We start from the raw sequence: 6698 nt of genomic DNA, 5'->3' as shown, positions 1-6698 counted from the left end.
GCGCGGGGGCTGGTCATGACCACCGCTGGAGGAGCTGCTATCTGAAAGAGAGTCGCCGAAGCTCGGCGAGCCCCGAGCGCCACTGCTCACGCGCCTGCCGCCATCTTCACCCTGATCAACGCCAGGGCTGGGCACGCGGCCGCGGTCATCGTCTTCTGGGCAGCACCCAGCACGGCGACCATCTTCCCCGAACACCCTCACGTAGAGGGTGGCGTCACCGTCGAACGTGAAGTGCAGGGTGCACAGCCGGCTCAGGCCACGCGCGTGGGCAAACGTTTGCCAGCCGCGGGTCAGGGCCGCATCCCCGGCAATGGAGACCTCCAGCGAAGCCCAGGAGGCCCTGCTGCAGCAACCGTCCGCCTGAAGCCAGAGGCCGCAGGGAGCGCCAGCCGGAAGTTCACCTACAAAGAAGCGGGGGAGCTGGAGCCAGGTGCTGGTCGGGTCCGCCGACCACACGACAAACTCCGGCAGCACCTCCGCCGAGCGGAAGAGCGGCCTGGGGGGTCGCGCAGCCACGGCATGCCTCCAATTGGCGACCGGGCGCTCCTCGCCGCGCAGGGGACCGCCCCCACGACCAGGGAAAGCCACTACGGGGGCTGCAGGATGCTTGCGAGGGCGGCCCGACCGTGCTTGGTCGGAGGAGAGTCAGGCCCTTCCTGACGAGCCTTTCCCTTCTCCACAGCCAAGAACCTCTTCGGCAGAGCCATGGGGATGGCGAGTAGCCGGGATGGAGAGAAAGGAGTAGCAGGACGGAATGGACTGGAAGGGCTCGCGCCGTTCCGTACTTATAGCCGGAGGAGGCCAACCGTCGGCCTCCATGATCACGGGTAATCATGACACATTTTTGCATACAGGGACTTGTCAAGTCGTGCGGTTGCCGACGCGTCGTGGGGAAGCGGAGACGCCCAAGTCCAATCAATCGCCACGCGGTGCCCAAGGCCGCAGGCTATTGGGGCTCGCAGCGCTTCGCACTTGCCCCTTCGCTTCTCTGCTTAGCCAAGTCCGGGCGCGCCTTGGGCCGGGGGGCTACTGTCGGCGTTCTGGGAACGGGGGTCCCCAGACTTGCCTGCCTGCGGCCCGCGGCGTGGCTCAAGTGGGGGCCCAGTACAGCCCGGCTTCATCAGCTCAAGTTCAAGACCCTCACGAGGGGCCAAGCCTCACGGGGCAGACGACAGGAATCCTCCTCAGGAGCAGCCTCATCAGGCAGGCTCACGAGGAGGCAGAGAGATCAAGGCAGGGTACCTCGCGAGGTGCCCGTGACGCAAGCCATGACGATCGAGACCAGGCGGGCGCCAGGCGGGCGCCGGCCTGTGCAGTGTCCTTGTTTCCCCTTCGGTGCAAAGGGGGCAAGCACAGGCCAAGGCATCAGGCAAAGGTTACCGTTTCGGTGCAACAAGACCAAGACCACTGGAGCGGCAGGATGGAGGTCATTGTGGAGCCCAGGACGGCGTCATCGTCAGAGCCTTTGGCAGCCGTAGACCAACTTTAGTCAGGATAAGTGTACTAGATGTTCCCCTTCAAAATGGCCAATTGTTGGCGCCCTTCCCGCTCATTATTTGGGAAGAGGCCCAGGGACTCCCTCTATAAATAGGACTAGCCACCACGGATCGACAGATCAATGAATCAACCAAAGAGAGAGAGAGAGAGAGAGAGAGAGAGAGAGAGAGAAAAGCGATTGAACTCACCCAAGCAGTTCATCACACCAGCTCAAGAACAGCCCCTCGCGAGGTTGTTCTCCCTTTGTATTGTTCATCATCAACCCCTGAGGCAATCCACCACACCACACATTGGAGTAGGGTATTACACCACAATGGTGGCCTGAACCAGTATAAACCTCGTGTCCCTTGTTTGTTCTTCCTTCTAGCTTAGATTCCTTGCGAGCCATCCAAACATGAGCTGGTAGGGGAAAGATCTTCGTGCGCACCCCAGAGTTCGAACCTCAAGGGTCTGCCGGAACCCGAAATCCGACACATGTAGTTTAGGGAGGGCCTGCAGTTCATTTTCAACCTGCACCCCCTGAGCCGCCAGCCACCACCGTCTGAACCGCCAGCCCCAGTGCCGCCTCACCGCCCCGAAATAGGGATGACAATTTTATCCATGGATCTGGATACCCATGGATACCCGACCCGGTTGGGCAAGGGTATGGAGCGCATTTCTGCCCATGGGTCCATGGATATGGTTACCCACGAACAGCCGGGTTGGGCACAGTTGTAGTTTGTGCTCCATGGATATCCAATGGATACCTGTATGACATGTGGGGCCATATGCCAGTGACAGTAGAAAGAACAAATCAATGGGAAATGGCAGGCAATATGCAACTGGTGGTGCCATAAGTTATATGGTGCAGAATCAACCTCTGGTATGTCACAGTTAAGGACTCATCGTGTTACTTGTTGCCTACTTATGCATGTAGCTTATGTTGACATTTTTGAGTGAATGATGATGAGTTAATTTGATCTTTCGGAAGGCTTCATGCTGACTTTTCTATGCCCATGGAGCTCCATGGGTATGTGGGTATCCAGCGGGTTTGGGCATGGGCACAAGTTGTGCCCATGGATAATTTGGTGGATGGGCAGAGGGTAGGAAGATGGGTCATGGGTTGGATTTGGACCAGCTCCACCAGCCCCAAACCCGACCCATCGCCATCCCTCCCCCGAAACAACTCCCCACCACCGTCCCGGCCAGCCCTCTAGGCCCCCCACCCCCACCCTGAACCCTAAGATAGATAGTGGGGTACCTCTCCGGCGAGCCCCCATCCCCGCTGCGGGTGGTTCTTCCTTAACTCAGACGAGCCCCCCTCCCCCCAACCCCTGAAAATCGACTGACCCAAAAGTCGATTCAGTCGACTGAAGTGTGGATAAATCGGAGCAGAGCAGCAGCATGAGTGAGGGGGAGAGCAGCAGCAGTAGCTAGGCGAGCGAGCGATCGAGCGAGAGCCGGAGCAGCAGCAGCAGCGCGAGCGAGCGAGTGAGAGCCGGAGTAGCAGCAGCAGCAGATCCGGCTGGTATGGATGCCGCCGCCGAAGGGGCCTCGCACTAGGGGAGAACCGCCATGGAGATGTCGCCCGCGGCGCCGGCTTCAAGGTAGCTGCTCCATGGGGGTGCGGGATGGAGCACCATCGGCGCTGGGAGGTCGAGTTAAGGAGAAGGTGCGATGCGATGAGTGTACAACCTCTTTGGTGGCGCTGAGTAGGCCTCGGCTTCGTCCGAGGAGTCGGTGAGGATGTTGCGGTTCCGGTGGAGCAGGTTAAGGCAGCACTGTGGGGATGGAGTAGCCGCGATAGACGAGGCAATCATCGGAGCAGCTCCTTGGAGGTGGAGGACGGGGCGGCTGAACTGGCGGGACGACGAGATGGACAACGGATCCTCATCCGGGGAGGTGGACGAGGGACATCGAGCTGTTGAGGTGGACGACATCGTCGGGGAAGAGGCTCCGGCTGGGCAGTGGTGAGGTAGCAGACGGAGGAGGGTGGGGTTTCACGGCTGGAGCGGAGAGGTTATGGCGGCCTGGGATTTCGAATGGCGAAAAGGGGGCGATGGAGGGGGTCAAGCATGACTTAGGGACGCGCTTGTCCAAAATGTAGGGTGTGTTACAAAAGTATCCCCCACCGATTTGAACTAGCGGCCCTTTCGGCTCAGGGTTAGAAGAGGGATTTCGTGTGTCGGGATTTGGCAGCTGGAGGGAGTTTTCGCGCGCGTTGTAATTTCGGGATAGCAAGGCGCGGGTTGTGAAGGCACCAGTTTTGGGAGCACGATATCTGAATTTTCGGGATATAACAAGACGCGGGTCGAATTTTAGGGACAAGCCTAACATGTAGTAATATTGTACTTGTACGTACCAAAGCAATTCGCACTTCCCTCAACCAAAAAGAAAACAAAAAAATAAAACAATTCACACCACACAAAGGGAGAATCTTGCCCCGTTTTACTATACAAATGCTATTCAAAGCTACTCCCTCCTTCCATCTATATAGGGCCTAATGCGTTTTTCGATGCTAACTTTGACCTAATATTAGAGCAATAATATATGACATGCAACTTACACAAAGCACATCGTTAAATTCGTCTGTGAAAGGTTCTTTCAATGATATAATTTTCACATTGTGCATGTCATGTACTATTAATCTTGTCAATAGTCAAAGGCGGTCTTAAAAATCTCATTACGCCCTATATAGATGGAAGGAGGGAGTATGAATCCATGTTATGTCTGATTAAATTTTTTTGCTTGTTGTATAATGCATGTAACCTACTCATACCAACATTTTAGTGCATTCGAAATGTCTATACTACCGCTGCAATTCGAACTAAATTTGAATTCGTTTCTCTATTTCAATAAGAATCTACAATCATGATTGTTGCCAACTTCAACCATCATTCGTGTAATACATTAATAACACACCACATGATTACTATAGAGATAGATATGAACTATGTGTACTACATGAACTCGAATTCTATATTTTGAATACACTTGATGTTGATTCCAAATAATAGTACATTTGATGTACTAACTATATATTCATAATCTAAACCATGTTCCATACGTACACTGTATTTATCACATAAAGTATAGTGCCCCGCCCCCTACATTATGACAAGTATTTAGACCTGAGCTGCAAAAGCCACACATTAGCCCAAATTATAATCAATGTTCTATGTATTATACAGTAGTACTAGCAAGATGCCCATGCGTTCCACAGAACATCAACATGATCAAGGGGCCTAATTTGCAAATATGTAGAGGGGTGTGGGTATCTTTTTTCAAACTTGCCATAGTTTCCTTCCTATCCGCCAGATATAAATCGGACGGCCTATATTGCAGGATGGCAGGCACACCATCATCAACAACTCCGTTTTTTTAAGAGTAGAGATAAAATATATTATATGTAGTATAACATGGTCATAACCACACCATGTGTATCACCGTTATATATATTCACACATGCATCGGTTTAAAACACTATGATAAATTCTTCAAATATCCAAATTCACTTTTTATAATGAAGTATATATGATCTTTATTCGTCTTTTACACCCACACAACCCTCTTATCTTTGTATCTAGCGCTAACTTTTTCTCGTGCATCCACACGCCCGCATCCCTCTTACCCTCCCTCGGCATTCTCTAGCTCCATCGCGCAAATTTGTCTTTTCACTTTAGGTCATTCACCCACAGTGTGTGTAGGCCCCCCAGCTCTTTCTTTACGGCACACATCGATCGATATGACTCTCTAGCCAGGTGTGCCTCGCACAAACACAAGCTTCCCCTCTTCTCTTGTCACCGTCCATGCCTCACTCCCACCACTCTTTTCATCGATCTCGTACTCGCACACTCCTTCCCCTCGATATAGTATGCCTCTCGTACCACCTCCTAGATGCATCCCTCTCTCTCTATCCTTCTCCTCGTGCCTCATTTGCTTCTAAAACACACATGCATGTATACCGATCGATCTCCCAACATATATCTAGATCGACTTTAACTATCCCCCCCAGTTATGTCTCTCCTTTCTCTAACAAAGGGCGATTAATCTTCCTATGTAGTTACGTCTGCTTACCACAGCCATATTGTCCCCCCTCATCATTCATGCATGCCTCCTGACCCGTCTCTCACACGCACGTGCACAGACAACAAACAGCCATCTCCTCTCTTATTGATATTGCGGGCGTGCCCTCCATTTGTCTAGCAAGCCTATCCCACCATTTGTTAGAAGCAACTCCACTACCACCCCCTCCAACACTCTAGCTCTGTCTCTCTCCCAACCTTATTCCTCTCCTGCACATATGCATGGATTGTAAAAGCCCGAATGTTACTTTCCATAATTGTAACTCCAACTCTTGCCATTTCCGGCTATGTGATATGTTATTTCCTTCGTGGTTGGGTTTTTGTCTTTTGTTTTGCATTTTGTTCATGTCATGCATCTCATCTCATAGCATCATCCGCATTGCATCCGCATGTTTTCATAAAACTTGTAGTCGTCCGTGGTCGCCGTGTCCCCCTTGCCTTTGTTGACCGTTCTGAGACCAACCGTGTTTTCGTTTCCCTCTTGTCCAACCACCTAACCTCTCTTGCCAGCTCGTAGCCCCCTCCGCACATGTCCGAAACTTCTCCCGGACCCGACCCGGGCTGTCATGACCGATGAGTCTGGACCATCCCCAAACATCTATAAAACATCTTCGGTTTCTCTTTCGGTCTTCCTAACCTATTTATTCCGGGCCGTCCGATTACGATCGGAGGGATCCAAACGACCCCTATCCAAATCCACTCGGTATATATACCGGACAAACCCTAGACTAGCCGTCCCATCAATCATTTCCTTCCCGGCGCCGCAAAAACCTCCACCTTGTCTCCTCTTCGTTTTCTCCTCGGGATCGCTAGCGAGCCAATTACCAGCCTCATCCTCCCCGGTCCAAATCCATCCAATCGATCCAGCCAACCACCACCTCCTCTCCCTGGAATTCCCCATCGAGCCAACTGGTGCCCGCGGCCATCTCGCCTTCAGCCACCCACCAACCAGTGCAGCCCCAGCCCCGCTTGATCTGGATCGAACTGAGGCAACAGCCTCTCGCCCGAGCCTCTCCTCTATTTCCGTCGATGTTGGCGACAAGCCGTAGCTCGCTGGGGCACCCAAACGCCATCGGCAACGAAGCAAGCAGGACCCCTCTCCTTCCCCCGTGTTTCTCCTTCCTCCCTTAGTTTCTC

This window comes from Triticum aestivum, chromosome 5B, assembly GCF_018294505.1.
Source record: "Triticum aestivum cultivar Chinese Spring chromosome 5B, IWGSC CS RefSeq v2.1, whole genome shotgun sequence".
Classification (NCBI taxonomy): domain Eukaryota; kingdom Viridiplantae; phylum Streptophyta; class Magnoliopsida; order Poales; family Poaceae; genus Triticum; species Triticum aestivum.
This window is presented reverse-complemented; position numbering follows the sequence as displayed.